A 26,814-nucleotide genomic window follows, 5' to 3' on the forward strand; every position below is an offset into this window, starting at 1 on the left:
TGGTTGTTTTTTATTACCCTGATTATACATTTTACTCTGCATTTGGATAAAGATAATACATCAGTTTTATAACCTTGTGTCAATATAAATTATTCATGATAAATATTCCCCTTCTGACTTTTTTTTCTGCAGGAGTAATCTTTTCCCTGCAGTTTGGGGTCATGCATATGAGTGGTTTGTACAGAACTGAACCATGAAACCAAATTTTGAACAAATCACATTTATTTGCTAAACTCCATACCTATATAAAATATGAATTTTTAACCAAATTAAACGATTAAAGATTTGAAAATGTATAAACACAGTCTGTCTTAGAACTTAATGCTATTCATCATAGATAAACTCAGATCACCCAAATATTCCCCAAAGCAAATCTGAATCATACCTTTAATTAATCACAATTTTTTCTGACTGATTTTTTTAATTGCTTTTTAAACAGTTGTTTCTTTTAAGATATCATTTCAGTGAAATATTTAATAGTACTGAGTGAATATGGTAGAACCAGAGCTACAAACACATTTTGTTTAGTCTGATAGGACATGTTAAAAGACATTTTTGTATTTCTCTATATGTGTCTGTAAAGGATTATTTTAATCAATTTCATTTTAATTTCTAGGTAGATATTTCCTCTCAAGTGTAGAAAACCTGACTATTTTTTGGTTCCTCCTAATAATTTGCTTTTTCCTTAAAGTGAATCTTTCCTTCCTTGCAAGTCATGCTTGTAACTACTGGTGTTGACTTAACATTTATACATACCAAAATACATTTGTGTAGCTATAGTCAACATGATTTAATTTTCTGCTTATTGTAGTTAGCCTCAAAGAGACTGGAAAGAACCAAATAAATAAGTAGGTACATGCAATTATTTCCAGTCTTTTCCCCCTCTCTCTACCCTACAATAACCTTCACTGTCAAAGCCTAGCAAATCATCTTTAATGTTATGCCTCTTATTACTTTGTTTCAGTGCCAGGATTTTCTCCATTAAGAGCTAAATCTCTTCTGATACAAAATGAACAATTCTTTTTATTTGATCTTACAGAAATGAAAAGTTATGCCCATCATAATGACAACAGTAACATCAACAAAGTAACCTTTGTACAACATTTATTATTTACAAAAAACTTCCTCAGCATTATTCCAGTTGAAATGTCAAAGCATGACCCACATGTTGGAACTTTGACTAGGTAAAAGGTACTAACCGATTGCAATCCTTTCATTCCCTAGCTTCCTAAGGCCATTATGACCCAATGAAACCCCAGTCTTACACTTGGAGAGAATGTGAAGGGAGGTATGGGTTAGAAAGACATTGGAACTGGATTATGCTCCACTCTGAAAGCATGAAAACAATGTTAAAAGAGGAATTGAGGGCTGTGGTTTTCTTTAGTGTTGGGATCAGGTTTGCATTTGGGCTCCTCTCTTTTCATGAGTATGTTGGACTTGTAAATATTGTTCTTGTTCTATACCTACTTTTGTGATTACAAAGCTGAGAATTATTGTACTAAAACCAGTTGTCAACGATGTATCAACAAACTTAGGTTATTCCTTTATGAATTAATTTTATGCATTACCAACATATCTAAACTGCTTAAAGAAAAAATGATTGACATTTCACAGTGAGCCATAAAATAGCACTTAATGAAATTTTCCACCCAGATTGAAATATAATTTGGAAGAGTGGCCATAAATAAACAGGAGAGATCACTATGGGCAATTTCAAGTTTGTATATTTGCGTAAGGAGAAAAAAAAATATCTCAATAGAGATTAGAACTTAAGGGAAAACATAAATCATCTTGTTGAAAAACAAATATTTGTGGATCCTGAAGTTTATAAAATTGGGGAGCCTTAATTAATAAAAAATATAAAATTATGATTATAAAATTAGGTACAAAAGTTCATATTCACTATGAACTCTGGTGATAATGATGTGTCAAGGTAGGTTCATCATTTATAACAAATGTACCACTCTAGTGGGGGATGTTGAAAATGGAGGAGGCTCTGGGGCCAGGAGAGGGAGAGAGTGGGAAATATATGAGAAATCTCTGTACCTTCCACTCTGTTTTGCTGTGAACCTAAATCTGCTCTAAAGAAAGTCTACTAAAAAATAGCTAATATTGGGCCTCCCTGGTGGCGCAATGGTTGAGAGTCCACCTGCCGATGCAGGGAACACAGGTTCGTGCCCCGGTCTGGGAAGATCCCACATGCCGCGGAGCGGCTGGGCCCGTGAGCCATGGCCGCTGAGCCTGTGCGTCCGGAGCCTGTGCTCCGCAATGGAAGAGGCCACAACAGTGAGAGGCCCGCGTACTGCAAAAAAAAAAAAAGCTAATATTTATAATAATTATAATTGCTATAGGTTTGTGTTCTACAAACAAAAGAATTCTGATAAATTCTATTTTGGCATGATTTCCATCAGGATTCTTTTTAATATGGTAACATTTACAATTGTATAAACTGTATATTGAATATATTTCTACTGAGAGAGATTTTTCCTTTTTGACAAGGCTCAATGACAACCAAATTCTCTGCTTACAATTTTAACATCTCATGAGTGGAATAATTTTCCACAGAGTAGTTTCTGACTCTGTACGTTTCAAACAATATTTCTCCTCTATTACCTACATACTTCAGGTACCAGGCCTAGTGGAATATATTCATATCATGAATCAAGATGTATCACTCTTTCATGTTGCAATGCTCAGTAAGTTTGCCCCAGGGGTAGAGGTGGAAGAAGTATTCCTGGAAGTGCTAACAACTATACACAGAAGTAACTGTGAACTACATAAAAATATCACCCTAGCTCCAAAATGAATGTATCCCCTTACTTTCAAATATACAGATTATTATAAGGAAGAAAATCAGTCATTCAACATTTAACATTCATTGAAATCACATATACTATTAGCGAGGGTGGGGAGCACAGGAATGTTTAAGACAGGGTCTCTGACCTCTGGAAACTTGCCTACAGTCTAATGAGAAGGGCATACTTTTTTCAATAAGTAACAAAAACCAGAGGAAGGAATTGATAAATGCTGTAAGGAATATACAAATAAAACTATTTCCAGGTTCATAGGAAAGAGTCCTTTCTCTTGGCAGAGAGAATCAGAAGGCTTCAAGGATGAGGTGGTAATTGAGCTAGGCCTCGAAACTTAAATAGAAATTGAAGGAAAAATTCCAGGTGGAATCAGCTCAGAGAACATTTGAAGAATAGCATGAAGTCCAGTCTGGTTGTAAATGGCAATCACAGAAGTGGGAAAATACTTTTTAAGTCCAGCTTCCAGGTTACAGGCAACATGTTAGCAGTATTGCCATTTAAGGAGCTTTGTTAAAGGAGTTCATAAGTGGGAGATATTGCAGTCTCCTTTAGATACCTTAAAAAAAAGAGAGAGAAAAAAAAGAAATGGTTTTAACTAGCATGGTTTGAGTAAGGGCCTGCAGAAAACAAGAGGGTGAACTAGGTCATGATTTCTACTATTTTCTTCTTCCTCCTTTACCCAGCATATAGTTTCCACTCTTTGATATCAATCAAGTCTGAAGATCTAATACAATAGTTATGTCCCCAAAAAGATTTCTTTGACATACCTTACCTCACTCTGCTGGCTCCTATATTTCACATCGTGTTCACTCTCTACTTCCAATCCTGCTTTCCCACCTCTCTCCTGCCTCACATCTGTTCTCTACACAGCAGCCAGGGATCCTTTTCTTCTTTTAACTTTCTATTTTGAAATAATTATAGATTCACAAGAAGCTGCAAAAACAGTAGAGACAAGATCCATTTACCCTTCACTGCTGGCCTGCACAGGGCTGAGTTGTTATGGTCACTGTGGGGTCCTCAGCTCTCATGGCTCAGTCAGATTAGCACGGACTCAGAATAGCCATCCTAGAGCTGACTGATAGCCAGCGAGGAGGTGTCAGCATTAGCAAGCATTTCCAGTTCACCAAAAGTTTGGCGTGTGCCCTCCCTGCCAATGTTAAATAATCAGATCAAGGAAGGGAAACTTTGACCTACAGGCTGACTAGATTCAACCCTCATTTTAATCTCTGATTCACTGGACAGGTTGGCTAGAGACCATAAATATTAAATACATGAATAAACTTGCCTTCCAGGTTCAGTAGTTGCCTTGCTTTATGGGTAGTGACACAATGGCCAGACCAATCTGACAATAGAACTCTAACCCACAACCCTTACAGCAAGCAATCCAGGAAGCCAAAACACAACCTGTTCAGCAATTGGCCCAGAGCACCAGGACTAGCTTCCCAATTTTTTGCCCCCATTTGCTAATTAGGATCAACCAGCCAAATGTGCTGCCTTCATCAGTCATGCAGGATACCCAACTCCTAGTCAGCCTGTCTCTAGCTTCTCCATCAAAGCACACCGAAGCCTTCCCTTTTTTCACCGTAAATCTTCCCCACTCCCCTGCCTGGCTTCAAGTCTCTGCCAAACCCAAGCAATGGTGGCAGAATCTTTTGCTATAGCAAGGTCTGAATAAACAGCCTTTGTTTGTTCTCATTTGGAAGACCTTCACTTATTTCCACATTATGTAAATACTAAATGAATTGCTTTTAACAGTTGTTAGGTATACATAGTATTACACACATAGTAGTAGTCTAGCATAGACGTCTTCATGATTTGCCAAGTGCCTACCTCTACTCCCACTAAAACCTAGACACTGAGGAAAAAACAGCCAACCAACCAGCCTATGCAATCAAACTCACTACCTGAGTCTGAGACAGGACCACAGAAATAAAAAGCCTTTTTAGAATCTAAGGAATGTTCTTCCTTAGCAGGGATTACCAATTTGATCCTTATAATTAGCCCTTCTGTATGCCTATTCACCTGTTCGTACGGATAAGAACTACCAAACTTTGTGCCATATACAGCTGTGCTTTTAAAATTGTTTTTGACCATTATTCGTAGCAAGAGATATATGTTACATTATGGCTCAGTACAAGTGTCATAAAAGAATACTTAACCCTCACCATGTGCAATGTGGTGTGATATTTTTCTATCGTACACTATACATTTATTCATATTAAATGTATATGTAATAAATTATACTTATGTGTGAAATGCTTTATTAAAGAAACACTGGGGCTTGCCTGGTGGCGCAGTGGTTAAGAGTCCTCCTGCCGATTCAGGGGACATGGGTTCGTGCCCCGGTCCGGGAAGATCCCACATGCCGCAGAGCGGCTAGGCCCGTGAGCCATGGCAGCTGAGCCTGAGCGTCCGGAGCCTGTGCTCCGCAACGGGAGGCCACAACAGTGAGAGGCCCGCGTACCGCCAAAAAAAAAAAAAAGAAAGAAACACTGAACTACGGTCTGGAAGATTTCTGAAGATGCATGGAAAAGCTCAATCATAGAATACAGATAAGGTCTCCTTTGACAGTAAGTATGTTCTTGAACATTCTTTTACCAGGTGGGGAGCTTCTCATTTAAAGAAATGCTCTAGCACAGTAGTTCTCAAACTTTAGTTGCAGGAGAATCACCTAGAAGGCTCATTAAAGCTCAGAATGCTGGGCCTCACCCCCAGAGTTTCTGAATCAGGCTGTGGTAAAGGGCAGCCTGAAAATTTGCATTTCTCACAAGTTCCCAGGTGATGCTGAAGCTGCTAGTCTGGAAACCACACTGTTTTAGTGAATCATTTTTATAAATCATATCATCCTTTTGCACAATGACTAACCACTTCCCAATTTGTCTGTTTGTCATATGTTGAGTTTACTGAAGCAACATATGTTGTAGTGGTTAGATGTGTGTGACTATAATTTGTGTCTGAGCAGAAGGTCAAAAGTCAGGAATTAAGGGAGACCATCTGTTTGCTGATTCCTTCCTCCAGCCCTCTGGTGCTCCTTTCCAGAGTTATTTAACCACTCATTCATTTATTTCACAAATATTTGTGACCCTGTGCCAAGATCTGTGCTAGGCTTTAGATTACCATCCGCCTGAGCATTTTATAAGAAAACAGTTCCCTTCAGAAAGCTGTAGAATGGGGACTTCCCTAGCGGCACAATGGTTAAGAATCCGCCTGCCAATGCAGGGGACACATGTTCGATCCCTGGTCCGGGAAGATCCCACATGCCACGAAGCCACTAAGCCCATGCGCCACAACTACTGAGCCTGCACTCTAGAGCCCACAAGCCACAACTACTGAAGCCCACGTGCCACAACTACTGAAGTCCACGTGCCACAACTACTGAAGTCCACGTGCCTAGAGCCTGTGTTCTGCAACAAGAGAAGCCACCGCAATGAGAAGCCCACAAACCTCAACGAAGAGTAGACCCTCCTCGACCCCGCTCGCTGCAACGAGAGAAAGCCCGTGTACAGCAATGAAGACCCGACACAGCCAAAAATTTTTTAAAAATTTAAAAATAAAAGCTGTGGAATGATGCTGAGTTCCTTTTTCTGTTCTTTTATAACCATTTTGTTCCTGATGGGTGAGGATCAGGTGCCCTTCCAGAAACAGGAAGATGACAAAATCAAGCAGCTGTTGCAAGTTTTAGAGCTCCTGATTCACTGGTCTTTGAAGGCAGTGTTTTCCAAACCTCCTCTCTGAGGAGGAGCAGAGAACCCAGGTGCTAGTTAAAATTATAGCTCCCAGGTCCTTGGCGATTCTGACACAGTTAGCTGGGGAGGAAGCATGGTTGTTATATTTTTAGCAATTACTCCAGGTGAGTCCTAAAATCAAAGAAGTATGGGAAACCTCGTTTTAAAACACACTATTACATATAAAATAGATAACTAATAAGGACCTACTGTATAACACAGGGAACTCTACTCAATACTCTGTGATGACCTATATGGGAAAAGAATCTAAAAAAGAGTGGATATATGTATATGTATAACTGATTCACTTTGCTGTGCCACAGAAACTCACACAACATTGCAAATCAGCTATACTCCAATACAAATTTTAAAAAAATAAAATAAAACTATCTTTGAATACAATATAGACCCTAGAATTATATTAACTGAAAGAAGAAGGTATTCACAGTAGGTAAGTGGTCCTCAAACTTTGCTGCGTGTAAGAACCACTTGGGGAATTTCCAATGCCTAGGTCATTCCCTATATCAATTATATCAGAATTTTCCTTCCTATCTCCCTCGTGAGTCCAATTGGCAGCCAAATTTTAAAACCAGTACAATCATTTATGTAAGTTAAACCCCTCTTCATACTGAAGCACTTTTCACAGTCTCTTCCTATTGAGTTGCTTTCCATCATCATGAAAAACTACATCCTGTTTAAATATTGGGGACTTAAGTATTGGGGCAGGTGAAGTATTATCAGGTGATCTTGAGTGCTCTTGTTCTGCTGACGCCAGCAGCCTATTAGTTTTTGAAAGCTCTGGACTAGATCAGGAACTACCCAAAGCTTGGTGGCTTCAGGGATTCTGCTCAAAGATTTGGACTAGTGCCTCTCAGATTTCAATGCACATTTGAATCGCATGGAGAATCTTAATAAAATGAAGGTTCTAATTCAGTAAGTCCAGAGTGTGATCCTTGCGTCCACATTTCTAACAAGCTCCAGGTAATGCCTATGCTACTGGACCACAAACTACACTTGGAGTAGCAAAGCTGTAGATCGTCCCCCAAATCTAGTGTCAATAAATAAAAGCAGGAGTATATATAGCTATGGCAAATAAACTAAGATAGAAGGGACAGTTGACTGTGACTCTCATGTAGGCAGGGCACAACAAAGCTTAGTGAACATCGTAAAAATGGTGTTTAAGGGGCTTCCCTGGTGGCGCAGTGGTTGAGAGTCCACCTGCTGATGCAGGGGACACAGGTTCGTGCCCTGGTCCGGGAAGATCCCACATGCCGCGGAGCGGCTGGGCCCGTGAGCCATGGCCGCTGAGCCTGCGCGTCCAGAGCCTGTGCTCCGCAACAGTAGAGGCCACAACAGTGAGAGGCCCGCGTACCGCAAAAAAAAAAAAAAAAAAAAAAAAAAAAAAAAAAAAAAAATGGTGTTTGAGGCAACACAGGTGGAAAGAACTGCAGACCAAATCTGATGAGACAGATTTGAGATAGTCAAAGTTCAACTAAAGAGTGTGTCCAATACTGAAAAATATGGCCAGGGTGCAGATGGAGAAAAGCAGGGTAGCATAGAAGGTAAGAGCTTGGGTTTCCAAATCAGCTTAAAATTTAAATCCTGGCTCTACCACTTACTACCTATGTAACCTTAGGGAAATAGCTTAATTTCATCTGTGAAATAGAAAGAACTTTGTGTGTGTGTGCTTAGTAAATTACAGGTTGCCCAGCCCAGGGCCTGGCAACCGTAGGTCTTCAACAAATGATTGTTACAACTATACAACTGTAGCCCAAGTGTGCAGGGCTTCACCAGATTTGGGTTCATTCATCCAATCTTTTTTTTTTAAATTTTATTGGAGTATAGTTGATTTATAATGTGTTAGTTTCAGGTGTACAGCATAGTGATTCAGTTATACATAGAATATTCATTCTTTTTCAGATTTTTTTCAGAATATTGAGTAGAGTTCCCTGTGCTATAGAGTAGGTCCTTGCTGGTTATCTATTTTATGTACAGTAGTGGGTGTATGTTAATCCCAAGTTTCTAATTTATACCTCTCCCCGGCCATGTTTCCACTTTGATCACCATAAGTTTGTTTTCAAAATCTGTGAGTCTGTATCTGGTTTGTAAATAAGTTCATTTATATCATTCATCCAGTCTTGATGGCTCTTCGTTCCTGCTTGGCAGGCTGTAGGAAATCCAGCCTCATGCAAAAGAGGGAGCTCTCTCGTGTGACCATTTTGGACTTGCTCATTGCTCTCAGCCATGGCTAATTAGGTTACAACCCTGCAGGTTTAGACTACAACAGAACCCAGAGAGGCCACTGCCCAGCCCTCACCACCACTGCTGTCATTGCCTAAATGCTAGATCCTTTGCATCTGATTGTTGAAATCCATGCCATTGCTTTTGCAAAAAGAATATATCCTAGTATTACTATGTTGTTTGTCCAGGATTTGGTGATGGCAGTAGAGTTCTCTGAAGTTAGAGTGGGGATAGAGGAACAAGTGGAGCGGTCCACAGGAAGGATTCTTGAGTGCCAAAGGATCACAGAACCTTGAGTCCACACACATAGGCACCTTGTCCCCAGAGCACACAAATGAAGTGGAAGTTCCAGGGTCAACCACCGCTCTATCCAGAACTGCTCACTACTGGCTCCTTAATGCTAAAGCCTTACGGCTGACAACAGGAATATTCACTAAGTGTTTTACGTACTTTAGCTCATTTCATTCTCAAACAGCCCTATGAAGTAGGGACTAGCAGTGCTCCCATTTTCCACATGAGGAAAAGGGAGGCTTAAACAGATAAAGAAATATGCCCAGGGACACACAAGTGGTCAGCAGTCAGCCAAGCAGTCTGACTCCAGGACAGAGATGTTCCTCTTTGCCTCCAATCCCTATCCTGCTCCCTGCACCAGATTCCTCTTACTTACCAGTGTGCTTTCCCAGAAACCTAGCTTCTACCTGGAACCCCCAGTTAATCAGACATGTCTGTATATGTCTTAGCCCCAGTTGTGGACAGGGTTCAAGTACTTTGCCCAGAGGGCTCCCCAGTTGTGATGCATGTCAGTGAATGCAAATAGCTACAAGGTGAAGAGGGTCACCAGGCTTCCTTCTCCTAGAGTATCTGACTCTCACCTCTGGCCCAGCAAAGTCACCCAGTTATGGAATTAAGATGATAATGATGGAGCCAGTTTGTAAAGGGTTTGAAGATCAAATCAGAATAAGGAATCTGGACTTTAATCTATGGGCAAATTCTATGACTATATCACTAATAAAATGGACAGGGCGTGAGGAGGATAAAAAAGGGGAAAAGGAAGAAAAGATTTAATTTCAGGTCCGTTTGCTCAGGCTGTCAATGCTATGTGTTCCAACACCAGTGATGCGGGCAGCCCCAGGTGCTTCAGATAGAGTTCCATCTCCAAAAAATGAACGTAAGAACAAGTGAAGAGTGGCTGGACGGTCGGATTAACTAATACAATGTGAGAGCTGCTGTGATTCACCCCTCACTTGAAGGTGTCAGATAAAGATGTCCTAAACTGGAATCAGGCAGGGAGAGAAAACTCGGAGAAGAGAGGGGATTGTAGTACACCCCAAAATCTTTGGTCTGTGAATAAGAATGTAAATCTCTAAGATGAGGCTTCTCAAATTATTTGACCATTGCCTCCTTTTAAAAACTAGGCATGACAAGGGTCTACAGAAATGCACTTTGGGAAATGCTGGTCTAGTAGTTTTAGCAAAATGGTTGCCACCGATGGATTACTTTATCAAGAGTAGTTGCAATAGAGTAGTTGGGAGGGGAGAAGCCAGTGTGTAATGACTAGAAGGAAAAGGAAAGACAGAGACAAGCATCTGCACTGTTCTGTCAGGAGGGGAAGGAACAGGAACGAGAGCTGGAAGAAGGGGCATGGATCGGGAATGAGAGACTGAGCAAGAACCAATTGCTGAGGTTTTTTTCTTTTTAAACATGGATGACTTTGCCATGTTTATATGACATGCTCTCAGTCCCTCTGTTTTCTATCCCTCATAAGATGTTCCTAGCTGCTCTTCTGGGTAGAACATTATATAAATCACCCCTGCTGATCTCCTCTGGGGCTGGGCCCCTCCTGGTCAGCCATGAACTTCCCATACAAGCAGGGGCCTCTCAGTTTTAGATACAGCCTTATCTCCAATCCCTACAGAAGGTTTAGGCAATAGTTTACTCAAAGATCCAGGAGAGAAGTCCAGAACGAAGCTTTACAGAGGATGGGAATTAGGGAGGAGTGTAGTTAAGGTACCTATCCTCAGTTCCCTAACCAAACACTTTGCCCCCAGGCAGCATTCACAAACCAAATCCCCACTGCAGGGTTTTCTGAAATCTTACAGTCTCATAGCCTCTAGCTTTGGTGCTCAATGGCCAGTGAAGGGTCAAGCTCTGGTCTCATGGATGAAGGGAAGAATAAATGCTATCACTTATGTGTGTGCGTGCTTGGGGCGGGGGGCTTGGATTTTGGGGGTTTTTTTGTTTTTGGGGGATGCGCCACTCACGGGATGTTAGTTCCCTGACCAGGGATTGAACCCGTGCCCTTAGCAGTGAAATCATGGAGTCCTAACCACTGGACAATCAGGGAATTCCCTCATCTGTACTTAATGGGTCTTACATTTGGGGACATTGCTAATCCCTTCTGATCTCTAGCATCTAAAATCAAGTACATTTAATCACCTTGAAGAGTGATTTTCAAATGCTGTGTAGTCACCTTAAGACATTCATCTTTCTCCTAGTAACTGCACTCTGACTGACTCTATCGTAAGAGCTAAGATCTGGTCTCATTCTGTTAAGTTGATGAATATCTCTTCCCTGTGTTAACTAAGAGGGATCTGAAGGCTGATGGCTCCTCCCTGATTCCTGGAGTGTGAATATGAAGGTCTATTAGTGACTGGGAGTTAGAGAATAGGGAAAGAATGGGGAGGAGAAGGAAGGTACCTCTGGAGTGAGTGGAATTGAAAATACAGAAGAAGGGATAATCTGAAGATTTATTTATGAGCACTAACCTGTTTTTAACTCTAATAATTAATCTAGTTATTAATACGCTTGGCAAGAAAAATACTTACAGAATTTATCATCCTAAAAAAAGTACAAAACTTTAAAAATGTGGGTACTAGTTCTGAATATACCATTACTAACTTTGTGACCTTGGGCAAGTCACTTTACTTTGCACTTCACAATTGCATGCGTTTGCTTTTGTCTACAGAATGTTATAATATTACACACCTTATCTCCCTCACAGCAATACCATGGAGGTCAAATCAGATTACATTAAAATAGTTATAATTACTTTCATTTGCATAGTACTTTATCATCCACAAAACACTTCTGCGTATATTATTCCATTTTCATGAAAGAGCTTTGAAAAGTTATAAAGTGTTATCAAAGGATAATACTTAGGTTTATATTTAAATATCAGCTCCATCTCTCTCTACTTCAATTTTCTCATCAGTAGGTGGTTGAGGGGATTAAAGTTATATTTAACTTTAAATATTTAACTTTAAAGTTAGATTAAAGTTATATCACCCCGAAAAGAAACCTTGTACCAATAGCAGTCATTCCTCATTCTCCCTCATCTCCCTCCAGCCCATGGCAACCACTAGTCTACTTCCTATCTGTGCGAATTTGTCTTTTCTGGATATTTCATATAAATACAATCATATGCCATGTGGTCTTTTGTGACTGGCTTCTTTCAGTTTGCATAATGTTTCTAAGGTTCATCCATGCTGTAGCATATACCAGCACTTCATTCCTTTTTATGGCTGAGTAATATTCTAGTATATGGACATTCCACATTTTGTTTATCCAATCAGTTGACGGATATTTGGGTTGTTTCTACCGTTTGGCTGAATGATACTGCTATGAGCACTCATGTATAGGTTTTTGTGTGGTTGCCTGTTTTCAGTTCTCTTGGGTACATACCTAGGAGAGGAATTGTTAAGTCATATAGTAACTCTGTGTTTAACATTTTGAAGAACTGCCAAACTGTTTTCCAAAGTGTCTGAACCATTTATAATTCTGTAACAAAGAACAAACCTGACTCCACATTGGATCTAGTCCTTTAGCTCTAACCTTCTTGTTCTGTTGCCTGTGCTTAGTCATGCTGGTTCTGCAGCTTTGTAAAGGAATGCTTCCTGTTATAGCCTGAAATATACATAATAGCCCATACTCAAGGCTCTTCCTCCCAGGCCTTTAAAGGTATAACACTTTTCATTCATATAGAGATAAAAAGTTGTGGAACAGAGAACATTTGTCTTGTTGGAGGTTTTCAGGAACTTTGTTAGCAGACCTATATAGATAGCTGTAAGAACAAAGGATCATCACACCCTTCCCAGGGTCTGGCCAGCGCTAAGAAGTTGGCAACAACCAGCCACAACCCCTCCCTTTTTAGTATAAAAGAAGTCTGAACTCTAACTCCAGTGAGATGGGTTTTGGGGACAGTAGTCCACGATCTTCTTGGTCTGCTGGTTTTCCAAATAAGATCACTATTCCTTGCCCCAACCCCTTGTCTCTCAATTTATTGCCCTGTTGTGTGGCAAGCACTATAAGCTTGGACTGGTAACAATCCCACAGCAATCTGTAAGGCTTACAATTTCCTCACATCTTCATGAACACTTGTTATAGTCTTTTTTTAAATTTTAGTCATCCCAGTGGGCATGAAATGATAACTAATTGCGGGTGGTCTTTTTGTTTTTGTCTTTGTTTTTGCTGTGTTGGGTCTTCATTGCTGCACATGGGCTTTCTCTAGTTGTGGTGAGCAGGGGCTACTCTTCATTGTGGTGCACAGCCTTCTCACTGCAGTGGCTTCTCTTGCTGCAGAGCATGGGCTCTAGGTGCGTGGGCTTCAGTAGTTGCAGCACTGTGGGCTCAGTAGTCGTGGCTCATGGGCTCTAGAGCGCAGGCTCAGTAGTTGTGGCGCATGGGCTTAGTTGCTCCGCGGCATGTGGGATCTTCCCGGACCAGGGATCGAACATGTGCCCCCTGCATTGGCAGGCGGATTCTTAACCACTGCACCACCAGGGAAGCCCCCTACTAGTTGCGGTTTTGATTTGCATGTTCCCGATGACTAATGATGTCGATCATCTTGTCATATGCTTATAGGCCATATGTATGCCCTCTTTAGAGACAAGTTGATCAGGATCTTTTGCCCTTTTTAAAATGGAGTTATTTGTCTTATTATTGTTAAGTTGTAAAATGTCTTTACTCTGGTACAAGTCCCATATTAGATATAGGATTTACAAATATTTTCTCCCTTTCTGTGGGTTGTCTTTTCACTTTTTTGATGGTGTCCTTTGAAACACAAAGGTTTATAGCTTTGATGAAGTCTGGTTTATCTATTTTGAATTCACTTTTGAAATTTCTTCTCTTTAAGACCAAAGACGATTGATCTTTGTCCTATTGCCCCAAGAGCTGGCATGTCATTCTTGTCAGGAGCTGCTGTGATATAGGCAGTATGACTATATATTCAGCCTATTTCTCGTGTTCTGTGCCATGACATGTGCTGCTTCCTTACTTGAAATTCCATCTCTGCCTCCATCTTCTCTGCCTAGCCAGGTCTTTATTGCCCTTGAAGACTTAGCTCAGACATTTTCTCCTCCTGTTTGGGGATCCCCGGTCCCCCCACTTCAGCAGAGGGAGCCACGTCCCATTCCTCACCGCAGATGGTGTGCAGCTCTGTCTTCCCTCATAGAAGTCATCAAAGGCAGGAATTTGGGTTTATTGTCTTTGTTATTTGGGAGTGGAGTCTAAACGGGTCTGCATTTGAATTTCAGCCCCATAATTAGCTGTATAAATCTGGGCAATGCAATATTTCTGATCCTTGGTCATTTTTATAAAATGAAAATAATTTCTAAAATAGGATAATTGTAAGATTATAGATATAGTAATAAAGTTAAACTAGTTTGCTGGATTCTTAGTAAGTCCCAGCTACTGTTTTTAGCATTATTATTATTATTTCTTTTTAATGTGGGAGCTAACAGTATCAGGCACATGGTAAGTTCTCAAGAAATGTTAGTTTTCTTATTTTCTAATTCCAGCTCCAATAATGGATGTCTGGTGGCAAAGAGAACCACTATAGGCCTGTCATATCTCCTGTGTGGGCACCTCAGCTACACTCCTTTCAAAGTTTCCAGGGAGCTGTTTCCTGATGCATCTTGGAGCATGTGATGAAAACAATGAACCATACCCCCATAAAACGCATGTTACCCAATTGTTTGTGTATTATTTTGGTGGGATTTCTGAATGCCTGAAGCCCATCATGGGTCCAGGGACTAAAGGTTAAGTAGATTTTAACAGATTTTACAGCCAGTACTGCTCACTTAGTCCTCTTAAAAATGAGCAACCTTTACCATACTATCCAACAAATGGCACTCCTTGGTATTTACACAAATAAGTTGAAAACTTATATCTATACAAAAACCTGAACACGAATGTTTAGAGCAGCTTTATTCATAATTGTCAAAACTTGGAAGCAACCAAGAATTACTAGATGAATGGATAAATAAACTGTGCTACATCCGCACAATGGAATATTATCCAATGTTAAAAAGAAATGAGCTATCAAGACATGAAAAGACAAAGAGGAAACTCAGATGCATACTACTAAGTGAAAGAAGCTAACCTGGAAAGGTTACATACTGTGTGATTCCAACTAAATGACATTCTGGAAAAGGCAAAACTATGGAGACGGTAAAACAATCAGTGGTTGCCAGGGGTTAGGGAGGGATGAACAGATGGAGCACAGGGGATTTTTAGGGCAGTGAAACTATTCTGTATGATACTACGGTGGTGGATACATGTCATTATACATTTGCCAGAATCCATAGATCTTACAACACAAAGAGTGAACCCGAATGTAAACTATTTATCTCTTTGGGTGACAAAGATGCGTCAATATAAGTTCATTGATTGTAACAAACATACTGCTCTGGTGCCAGATGTTGGCAGCGGGGGAAGCTGTGCGCGTGTGAGGGCAGGAAGCACATAGGAACTCTCTGTAAACTCCACTCGATCACTCAGTTTTGCTGTGAATCTAAAACTACTCTAAACAATAAAGTCTTTTTTGTTTTTTAAACAAGCACCTGGCCCTGTAGAGTGATGCCCGGTAGCTGTGCAACCATCTTCCCAGGAAACAACAACACAACGTACAAATATATTTTTTTGAGAGATACGTTCTCTGGAACTTTGGCATGACTCTCTGGTATCACCGTGGGCATGAAAAATACCGTTCTCTTTGGGGTTTCGAGAACTACTTAAACCAAGCAATAACCAGATTGTTGCAATCTTCCTGGGAATTTTTATTTTCTAGTACAGAGGATTACCAGCAGATGGCAATCAAAGAATATGAAACCTGAGTTTATCCTATTCAAGATATTTGACAAGTGGTTGAAGAATGATAAGATGATAGATTGAAGGTGGGCAGACCACTGCATTCGACCGGTTTTTTTTGTTTGTTTGTTTTTTTGCGGTACGTGGGCCTCTCACTGTTGTGGCCTCTCCCGTCGCGGAGCACAGGCTCTGGACGCGCAGGTCCAGCGGCCATGGCTCACGGGCCCAGCCGCTCCGCGGCATGTGGGATCTTCCCGGACCGGGGCACGAACCCGTGTCCCCTGCATCGGCAGGGGACTCTCAACCACTGCGCCACCAGGGAAGCCCTGCAGTCGACCTCTTGAATACCAGTTCTGCATAGAGCCACAGTTTCTTATGCTCCAAACAAACAAGTCTTCTTCCACCAGGAATTGAAATAAATGTCTAGCCACATAAGAGACACCAGGGACAAACTCCTAGATTTCTTTTAGCTAATCAAATGGGGACTCTATGTGAAAACGAATTAGAAGAGCTTGTTGTTTTTATTTAGACATTGCATTTCCTTTAGATTTTCTGCTTACATTGTGAGCCAGGGTAAATGTTCTTTGGTATAAAACTGAACATTTGTGTAAATGAGTTCCTAATGATAGAAAATAGACAGCTGTAGTAGAATAGAGCTGCAAAATCACCAGAGGGAAGGAATTTGCTCAAAACCGTCCGGTGTGTGTGCGTGGGAGTGGGAGTGAGAAGGGTTCGTGAGGGTGTTCTTACCAAACTTAGGATTTTACAACCGATTTTACAAAAATAGGAATTTCTTCTTTCCTCCTTTTGCTTCTGGAGATGTACTAGTAAGTAGATTCTCAATTAAATCAAGCATTCTCAATAATGTGTCTATTAAGCATGGAAGACTTTGTCCCTGTTGGGTAAATTCTGGTATTTATGCTTTCCATTTGCTAAACTCACCATGAGTCCACAGAGAGAGCTGCAGTATAGCAGAGCCTACAGAATATGAATATTGCTAATTTGTCTATTGAGACAAAGAAAATTTTGGTTTATAGTTTACAGTTCGGGCATATTTGATGGCATAAGAGAACCCCCGTTATACATGGCATGTGGATCATCACAGAAAATGATTAATCTGTTTTGTTTTGTTTATTGACAATATCTTTATGAAAAAAGTCTCATAAAGCACTTGAAAAAAATAGACCTGGAGAGTTTGGGGAATATTCAATGTTTAAGAGAAGCAATGAATAGTAAATAATATTTTTTGGACTCCTACTATGTATTAGGCAATATTATCTCAAGACAGATAAATTATTTAGTCACATATTTACAGATACGAAACTAAGGTTCAAAGAGATTCATAATTTGCCAAAGTTACATAGCTAGTAAGTAGCTGAGCTGGCATTTGAACCCAGGCCTGTTTAGGTAAATGTAAGTACTTCTCTACATTGTAATTTTTTATCTTATTCAGACAGGTGATGTTAAGCATTTGAAACCTAGCTAATTCAGAAATTTAACCAAATCAGCTGGGTAACTGTGAAAGAATCAGAGTCCCAGGTCATTCCCACAGAGGTTCTAATTCAGAAGATTCAGATGGGGCCCAGGAATCTGAGTTTTTAACACGCTTCCCCTGCCCTCCCAGTGGTTCTGCAGCAGGTAATCTTCTGACCTCAAACAATTGAAGAAAACACAGGCCCAACTCAGTGGACCAACTTTTCATGATCTAAGAATCCTCTGAGGACCTGATGAAAGCCCTGGACGATTTTTTCAGAAAAATGCACATTTTACACCCAAAACTTTGCATACAACTTTAGGGAGTTCACAGATACTCTCAAGCCATGGACACTTGGTCTCCTACATGTCCCAATTAAAAGTGGCCTAATAAGAAGCCCCTTCCATCTCCCCACCGAAAGATGTCACTCTTCAGCCTCAAACAGCCTCAAAAAGCCGCCTCAAACAGTCTCAAAAAGCCACCCCAAAAGTTGCCAGTGTTTTTATTTTTTTCCTTTCTCCTCAACTACAAAGGGAAGAGTTTCCAGGAAAATGAGTTTACTGTTTGTAAAGGAGCTTCCCCTGTAAATAGAGCAGACTCTGGTTCGGTGCTTCAAAAAATTAGGTTGAAACAAATGATAATATTTTCTACAATCACGATGAAAGCTGATCTGGAAATTAAGGTGTTGCAATTAAAACCAACAGTAGGGACCACAGATTAATATGGGCACAACCAGAATGAAGGATCATGAAGTTTACTTTCCCAAAAGCCCCTTCTCTAACTTATTTTCAATCTCTAGGTTTTCTCTTAGGTCTCCACCTTAAAGCTAGCTTTTGCATCATTAAGTAACTAAAGGCTTATGCAGCATATCTTTTGAAACATGTACATAAAAGACAGAGTCCTCAAAAATTTTTACCATTAATAGGTTCTGGAGTCTGTAAAATAGGAAAAGCATAAAGAAAACATGTAGTTCTCTGTGTAGGACAGGCATCTTGATAAACCTATGGCTAGAAGTAAGAGGGGAAGTGTCTGCAAACACCCTGATTTGTACATAAATGTCATATGTTTACTATCTTTTCTGGGGAAAGAGTCCATGGCTCTCATCAAATTCTTAAAGGAATCTTGAACTAAAATTTAAAATGTAATCATTTGTAGGAGTCGTCTTGTCTCACAAGACCAAGACAAGCAAACAGGGTGACAGAGCCACGTGGTATGGGCTTGGTGAGCATCTTCTTCAAACATAAAGCAATAGTCAACATTGTATATGAAGTATGGACACAGCATTGTCAGAGCACGTGTCCTGATTTTGGTGCCCTTCTTCACCACTCTACCGGAAGGTCCACTTTTCCAGAAACATGTTTTCCTTGGTATGAGAACAGAAGCATGTATTTTGGATCAGGAAGACTTTTATCAGTGACAACGCAGATTATACGTACCTCTCTGACACCGAATGTACTTGTAAATCAAGAATAATCATTCCTAATTCATCAGGTTACTGGGAGGCAGAAATGAAATAGCATATGTAAAGCTCCCGGCACAGTGTCTGCACAGAGGAGGCACTCAGAAATGTTTGTTTTTGTCCCTCTTGCCCACCACCACACTAAGATTTCCCCCATGACAGGAACGCTGAGCTCACACTATCTACTGCTCAGCTAGGGCTGCACCTAACTAACAGCCTGAAGGAAATCAGGTTTCCTTAGGAATTCCCACTTTCCAGTCTCCCCTCTGTCACTATTGTAAAGGTAAGCGAGGACCTCAGGCACAGAACATGCCTGAGGCTAACAGGAAGTCACAAGGGATGAAAAGACATCATCCCTCTCCTTGGAGTTGCCAGACCCTAATAGGGCAGACAGTACCAAAAATTAGTTAGCAGAAGCCACAGGGCATGGAATGCTAACAACACACATATATGCACCAATATTCTACACACATGAAAACAAGTTGTGATAGAAAGGACAAAGCCATGTGCAGTTGATTTAGGAAACTGTCACAAAGAAAATAATTATTGAGCAATATTTTTTAAAGTAGGGGAAGGGATATAATTTGAGACAAAGAAAGAGGAGGGGAAAAAGCTAAGAAAGGAGGCTAGAGTGCCATAGGGGCGGGCTTAGGAAGGAGGTGGGCATGGAGCAGATTTGCGGGGCAGCAGGAGAAGCCAGACTTGAGGGCCTGTGAAAAGCTGACAGCAGTTCTGTGTGGGGGAAGGCAGGCAGCTAATTGGTAGAGACCCATGAAACCCATGATTAGGAGTTTTAATTTAATTCAAGAGGCAATTGGAGCTATTGTAGGCTTCTAAGAAGGGGAGTGATATGATCAAAACGATGCTTGAGGACAATGGTTCTTGCCGCTGTGAGCAGGGTGGATTAGATGAAGGAGACTCTCAGGCCGGGAGGCTGATCTGAGGTTATTCCAGGAATGCAGGGTTACAGGCACATGGCGTAGAGCAGGGCTCTGGGCGTGGGATGGAAGGAGCAGAACCGAAATATATTACGGAGGGTAAACATTCATTCTTTCTTTTTAGAACCAGACACTGGGTTAGGTGCTGTGATAATATGGGGAACAGGCACAGAGGCTGGGATGGGGAGAGACAATTAGGCAATTATAATATGGTGAGAAAAGTGCTGTGACCATTGAACCAGAGACATATAAGAGTGCATAGCAGGAGCAGCACTTAACAGTCACGGGGAGGGATACAGGTGGTCAGGGAAGCCTTCCCTGAGGAAGTAGAGTTTACCCTGGCAATTTAATGAAGGATCGGAAATTAACTGACTGAAAAATCACTGGGGGAAATGTTCTAGGCAGGAAGCCTCAAGATGAAAGGGTAGGAGTGGAGCCATGAAGGAAAGGAAAGAATGCTTTCTAGAAAGGCTCAAAGGAGCAAGAAGGGTGGGACCAGACCACGAAGGGCCTTGGGTCTGCAATATGAACTGTGGACTTTGTCCTTAGGGCAGTGAAAGGCCAGGAGAGAGACATGGTTCATTTTTCATCTTAGAAAAATCTCTCCGGCAATTGTGGGAGAAAAGGATTGGTGATGATTAGGATAGGAGACTTGCATAGTCTAGGCAGAGATGATTGGGAAATAGAGACGGAGACGTAGATATTTAGGATAGAGAATTTATGGGATGAGAAAGAGATTGAGAGGAAGAGAGTATTAGCAGGATGTCATTAGCCCAGTGAGGGAAGGTCATTCACTAGGGTCATACAGCCAACCTGTGGAAGCATCAATGTTAGAATCCAAGTCTCCCATTCTTTTTGGTTTTTTGTTTGTTTGTTTGTTTTTTGGCCACACCGCAAGGCTTGTGGGATCTTAGTTCCCCCACCAGGGATCAAACCCTGGGCCCCCTGCAGTGGAAGCATGGAGTCCTAACCACTGGACTGCCAGGGAATTCCCACCTGATTCTTTTTAAAATAAGTATCTTTCATACCTCTCCTCATCATGCTTATGTTTTCCTTTACATTGTCCAATATACCTGTATGATTTGTAATGGTTTTAAGCTCTTTGTCTGCTAATTCCATTACCTCTGTCATTTCTGGAGCTGTCTCTACTGGTTGATTTTTCTCCTTGGTGTGGGTCATATTTTCCTGCTTCTTTGTATGGCTGGTAATTTTTATCAGATGCCAGACATTGTGCATTTTACATTGTTGGACACTAGATTTTGTTGTATTCTTGAAGAGTCTGGGACTTTGTTCTGATGTGCAGCTAAGTTATTTGAGTTTGATCCTGTCAATGCTTTCTTTTAAGCTTCTTTAGGGCAAATTTAGAGGAGACTTTAGGACTTCTGCTTTCAGCCATGATGGAGTGTAAACAGGGACTGGATCTACTCTCCCACCTGAAACAATAATAATGAACCAGATTAAATGTATGAAACATTGGTCATCAGGCAATGAAGGACAGGGATCCCTGAGAGATAGGAAACGGATGAGGTGAGTCCTATGACTGCCCCAGTTTTCTGCCTTGAAACGTTCCCAGGCCATAGCACAGAAAAGTCGAACTCATGTGGATCCTGCTGGACTCGTGAATCGAGGAGATGGAGCTGAGAGTCTGGGGAGATAAAGGCAGCTAAAGTTCACAGGACAGAGTGCCAGAGAAGAGAGAGCTGAACAAAGAAAGAACTCCAGAGATTTTCAGAAAATCACCTTCAAATATTCAAGAGTATTTATCAGCACAAGCATGTGGAAAAATGATCCAAGGCTGAAGAAAGAACGATCTAACAGGATCAGAGAGAATACTACCTGGCACTTGCTCAGGGCTAAGAATAATGTCTGTTCCCACCAGCCAGCATAGAAAACCTCATAATTCATGGAGCATTGGTAGAGTCCTCAGAAGGTCTTGCCTCAATAATGGGGAATGATTATTAGTCCTGGACTAAACACTACTCTAGTTTACTCTAAAATATCATAAATGCGAGGGCCCAAAAGAGCAAATGATTTCTAAGTAACTTAACTGCATTTCAGAACAATGTTGAAGAATATTTATAAAAATTCAAAAATACCCATCATCCAACAAGGTAAAATTTCTAATGCCAGTCATCCAATCAAAGATTACCAGGTATGTAAAGAAACAAGAAAATATGCTCTATTTTGACGAGAAAAAAAATCAATTAATTGAAACCAATCCAGAACTAGAGGAAAAGTTAGAATTAACAGAAAATATTAAAACTGTATTTTCCGTATGTTCAAAAAGTTACGTAGAGACATGGAAGGTATTTTAAAAGACCCAAATCTAGAGATTAAACCTGAGATAAATTATACACTGCATGAGATTAGTAGCAGATTAGACATCACAAATTAGTGAGATTGAAGAAAATATTCAAAATGAAATATAGAGAGAAAAAAGAAATTTAAAAAATGAACAGAGCATCAGTGATCTGTGGCACAACTTCAAGCAGACTATATGCACATAATTAAAGCCTCCAAAGAAAGGGAATGGGTACAGAAAAATATTTGGAGAAATAATTTCCAAACTTTGATGAAAACTACAAGCTCACAGATCCAAGGAGCTCTAAAAACAAAACAAAACAAAACAAAAAAACCCAAGCATGAGAAACATAAAGAAAACTACTCCAAGGCATACCATAATCAAATTGCTGAAAATCAGTGATAAAGAGAAAATCATAGAAGCAGGAGAGGAGAAAAAATATATATATACAAAGGAACAATTAAAATGACAGCAGATTTTTCATTGGCAGTTAAACAATGGAACAACACTTTAAAGTACCGAGAAAAAAAAAAAAACCAACAAACTGTCAGCCTAGAATTCTACATGCAGCAAAAATATCTTTGAGCAAACCACAAAAAAAATGTTTTCAGACAGACAAAAGCTGGAAAAATTCATTACCAGCAGAACTGCACTACATAGGACTCAATATTGTAGAGTTAATTTTGCCCCTCTACAAGAGCAAGCACTCTATCTAAGCTCTCTATTCTGACTGGATGAAATACAGCTACTCCTAACCCTGTGTGGGCTTTGAGCATTGATCATCCTTACCGTTTTCACAAGGCCGTTATTCCCAGGCCTTGCGGGGTTTCCTCTTAATACATGTTCAGATCAGTACTCAGCCAAACACTCAAAGGGGGCTCCCCTGAAGCTCTCTTTTTGTTTACCTCCCTCCACTCTGGTACTGTATGCCACAAATTCCCCAGACTCTGATCTCTGTCTTTCAACTTGGCAAGACTATCAGGTTGTTTAGATTCCTTCTTCTTGCAACCAGACAATGAGCTAGAGTGCTGATAAGGCATTCCTTGTTTCGTTCCCTTTTCTCAGGGATTACAGTTCATAACCTGTTGTCCAATGTCAGGAAACTGTTTCAAATATCTTGTCTGGTTTTCCAGTTGTTTATGGTAAAAGGAAATTCCTGTAGTATTTAATCCTTCATAGACTGCAACAAAAATCTTTCAGGTTAATTTTAACTCTTTCAATTGTCACTGTGCTCACTGTCTTTGGGATTCAAACTCTGCCAAGTAAAATGCGACTCTAGTCCAGATTATAGGGGAAATTTGGGGTGGGTGGGGGGAATGTTTACCTGGAGGGGGACCTGAATGAATGAGGGGCAGAAAGAAAGCAGAGAAAGAAGTCAGGATTATGTCCAGGTCTCTGACTTGGGTGTTGAGGGGGTGGTGGTGCTATTAAAATAGCATGAGTAGAATCTGGGCATGTTGACATTGAAGTTTTGATAGACGATAACTGAAATCTTGGGAAAAGAGATCTGGGCTGGGCTGGAAAAACAGATTCCAGTGTTATCATTGTACAGGTGACCATTCAAGTGTGGGAATAAATGTAATTAGGAAGAGAGATATAAAGGAAAAGAAAAGTAAGTCAAGGGCAGAATCTTGAGTAATGACATTTTGGAGGATAACAGATAAAGAGAGAGGTGTACAAAAAAGAGACTGAGAAAGAGCTTTGGGAGAATTGGAAGAAAACCTGGAAGAGAAAAGGATGATCAGCTATATGAATGAAACAAAGATAGTACTGAAAATTGACCATTTGCCTTGGCAGTTATGAGTTCAGTGGGTTCAGGGGGTTACAATCAGGTGAGTCATGGGCACAAGAGAGGTTTGGTGCAAATGCTGGGAGAGTGGAAAAGGGAAATATTTGATTTTCATGAGTGGGGGAAGTTAGAGAAGATGTTGTGCAAGAGGAAGTCTTCAAGTTGGGTCTCAAAAAGGGGTAGAATTTTGAAGGCAAAGACTGGAAAGGGCAGTGAGATGATAGCTTTTCAATTTCACCATCTCTACCATCACTTACACAACTTTTGATGGAGTTGCTAATGAGTTGAGAAATAGTTCTTTCTATACCGAAAAATAAAATTTTTAAAAAGAGAGTGTGGGACACAGAAAAGCAGAAAGGAAGAGTCAGGATAATTCACTATCTGGATAATTTGGAGAACAAGTGAATCACGCCAATAAGATTTTAAGAAAACAGGGACAAAATCACTTCCTTGATCAGATGTGTCACAAAGGGAACAAAAACAAAAATCATCCAAGCGAGTAACTCTGCTGACTCCTGGACTTCGACCTGGGATTTGAAGATCCTGGATAAGCAGGATTCCTACATAAAGGCTGGCAGTCATGCTGGCTTGCAGAGCTTGCCTACATTTTAAATAAAACTGTCAGATTAAGCAATGCCTGGCTGAAGTATATTATTAATACAAATTCTTAACTGTCAATTAGCTAACTTGCTAGTAAAAAGAACCTGGTTTATAAGATTGCTGCTAATGAATATAATGCTTTGTTCTCAGGCAAAACATCTGCTTTAGATATGTAATTAGAGGAAAGGCCCCCTCCCACACTCCCCATAGGGAGAACATGTGCCGCTTTATTCAAAGGAGCTTATTATACCTGTGAGGGGTCAAAGTCTGTGGATTTGTGGCTTATGGTATTATGACAGATTACAAAATCACTCCATTATGCTAGTCAATCTGTTTCCAAGCACCTAGCGGGGAGCTAGCCGGCGGCACCGGATGCTCTGAAACAAGATTCCCATTGGTTTACTTCCTAAGGTCTTATGATAGGTCAGCTGTTGTTGACATCACCCGACAGCTCACATGTCAGAGCCTTTCTGTCCGACTTCTACCTCTGTTACTGCCAAGCTCTCCTCTGAGAGCCGGCCTGTGCCTCAGGCCACAACCAGGCACTAAGAAGAGCTTAAGTGGATTTGAAATACACGGGTAGCCCCATCATTTGCGCTAATGACAAGGAAAAGGAAGCAGAACACTTAAACCCTATGTGTCCTTTGTTTCTGACTCTTCCTCTCTCCTACCCTTCCCCCATCCCCCCTCTTTTTATTTTCTATTATTTCCCTAGTTCCTCATCCCACTCCTCCCATAGGCATATGCCTTCTTATGAAACATATTTAGAGAGGAGAGCAGCTAGTTCCAAAAGCCTTTGTTTCGAAGTCAATTGTCACATGTACCTACAAAACCATTTCAAACTCAAGAGGTTGAAAGATATTTGATATTTGCCTGATACTCCAAAGAAGTGGTTTGAAGGAAAGTCAATGTTATTTCCTCAGCAGAGTAATAATTACTTTTAAAGGTTTTCTCCCTCATAGTCTACTTTTCCAGCAGTGCCTTGCTATGGGCTGGATAGTGTGTGCAGGAAGGGAGGGGGTGACTGTCTTCATTCCTGCCAACTATGCCCTCCCTGTCTAATTTCTGCAGTTGTCCAAAGAACCCAGAGTTTACGAAGGTGAAATTGACTGGGGGATGTGACATGCCAAATCATAATATTTATAAGACTTAATGAGCTGGAATAAAACCACAATTTTCAAGTAGTAACATCTGAAAGAAAAAAATAAAAACCATATCCACAGGGGCTAGGAGGAATGGAACTGCTTCCCTGAGATGGAGGAAGAGTTTGGCTCCAGTGGGAAACCAGCACTCACTGTTGCCAGTCGTTGGGGAAGTCACACCCCTTGGAAGACACAGCTGCTTTTCATCAATGAATACTATTTAGGTGACCATTAGGAACTGAAAATACCTATGCTAAGACAAGACATGAGAGAAACCTGAATGGACCTAGGGGATAAATGGTGTCACCCAGAAGGGCTCTGCAGTTACCAAAGTGGGAACAGAAGCTGAGCCGATTAAGGGTCTTGTATCAGTCACATCTGTAATTGATAGTTTAGTGTTATTTTTGCCCCGTGTCTTCTACGTATCCTTAGAGCTCCTGCAGCCTTATTCAATGGTTCCATTAGTACAGTGTGCCATTGGACTGCACCCTCTTTGTAAGGAAGACTGCCTGGATCTACAGGGCTTTTACCTGGTGTGTATAAGATGTTCTCTAACACGTATAGAGAAGGGAAGTTAGGAAGAGATCCACTGTAGGTGAAAAATGGAGGAACTGGGTCCTGGAATATTTGAAACAAGAGCCTGTGGTATAGTGCAAGGAACATGGGCTCTGGCACTAGAAACACTGGGATCTGATTCATGGCTTTCCCTTACTAGTTGTGTAACCTCGAACCAGCTACTGAATTTTCCTGAGTCTCAGTCTCATCATATGTAAAAATGAGTTTAATATAATTGGAACTACCTTGGGAGAAAAACAATGTAAAAAATGCCCAGGGGGTGCTTCCCTGGTGGCGCAGTGGTTGAGAGTCCGCCTGTCGATGCAGGGGACACAGGTTCGTGCCCCGGTCCGGGAAGATCCCACATGCTGCGGAGCGGCTGGGCCCGTGAGCCATGGCCGCTGAGCCTGCGCGTCCGGAGCCTGTGCTCCGCAACGGAGAGGCCACAACAGTGAGAGGCCCGCGTATCGCAAAAAAAAAAAAAAATGCCCAGGGTAGGGTCTAGCACATAACAGGAGCTCAGTAATGGGTAGCATTTTTTTTTCCAAAAAATCATTATTTGTTTTGAAACACTGGGCACTTTTGTGGAGTCCAAAGGATCCTAGGCTTTGAAAGGTGAAGGATTCAGAAACCATTTCAAAATCTCATATTGTAGAACAACACTCCTGAGACTGCTTCATGTACTAATGAAAA

The 26,814-nt window shown here is 40.9% G+C and overlaps 1 protein-coding gene across 1 annotated transcript in view; it reads right to left on the reverse strand.

Moving 5' to 3' along the window:
* Positions 1-204: 204 nt before the first annotated feature.
* The window catches only part of OSTM1 (osteoclastogenesis associated transmembrane protein 1), an 82,689-nt gene continuing 56,079 nt past the window's right edge, over positions 205-26,814 (reverse strand). The window contains exon 8 of the transcript XR_012324772.1: positions 205-3,366. The gene's annotated coding sequence lies outside the window, so the exon portion shown is untranslated. The remainder of the gene's footprint in view (positions 3,367-26,814) is intronic.

The sequence above is a fragment of the Tursiops truncatus genome, chromosome 12 (assembly GCF_011762595.2).
Source record: "Tursiops truncatus isolate mTurTru1 chromosome 12, mTurTru1.mat.Y, whole genome shotgun sequence".
NCBI lineage: Eukaryota > Metazoa > Chordata > Mammalia > Artiodactyla > Delphinidae > Tursiops > Tursiops truncatus.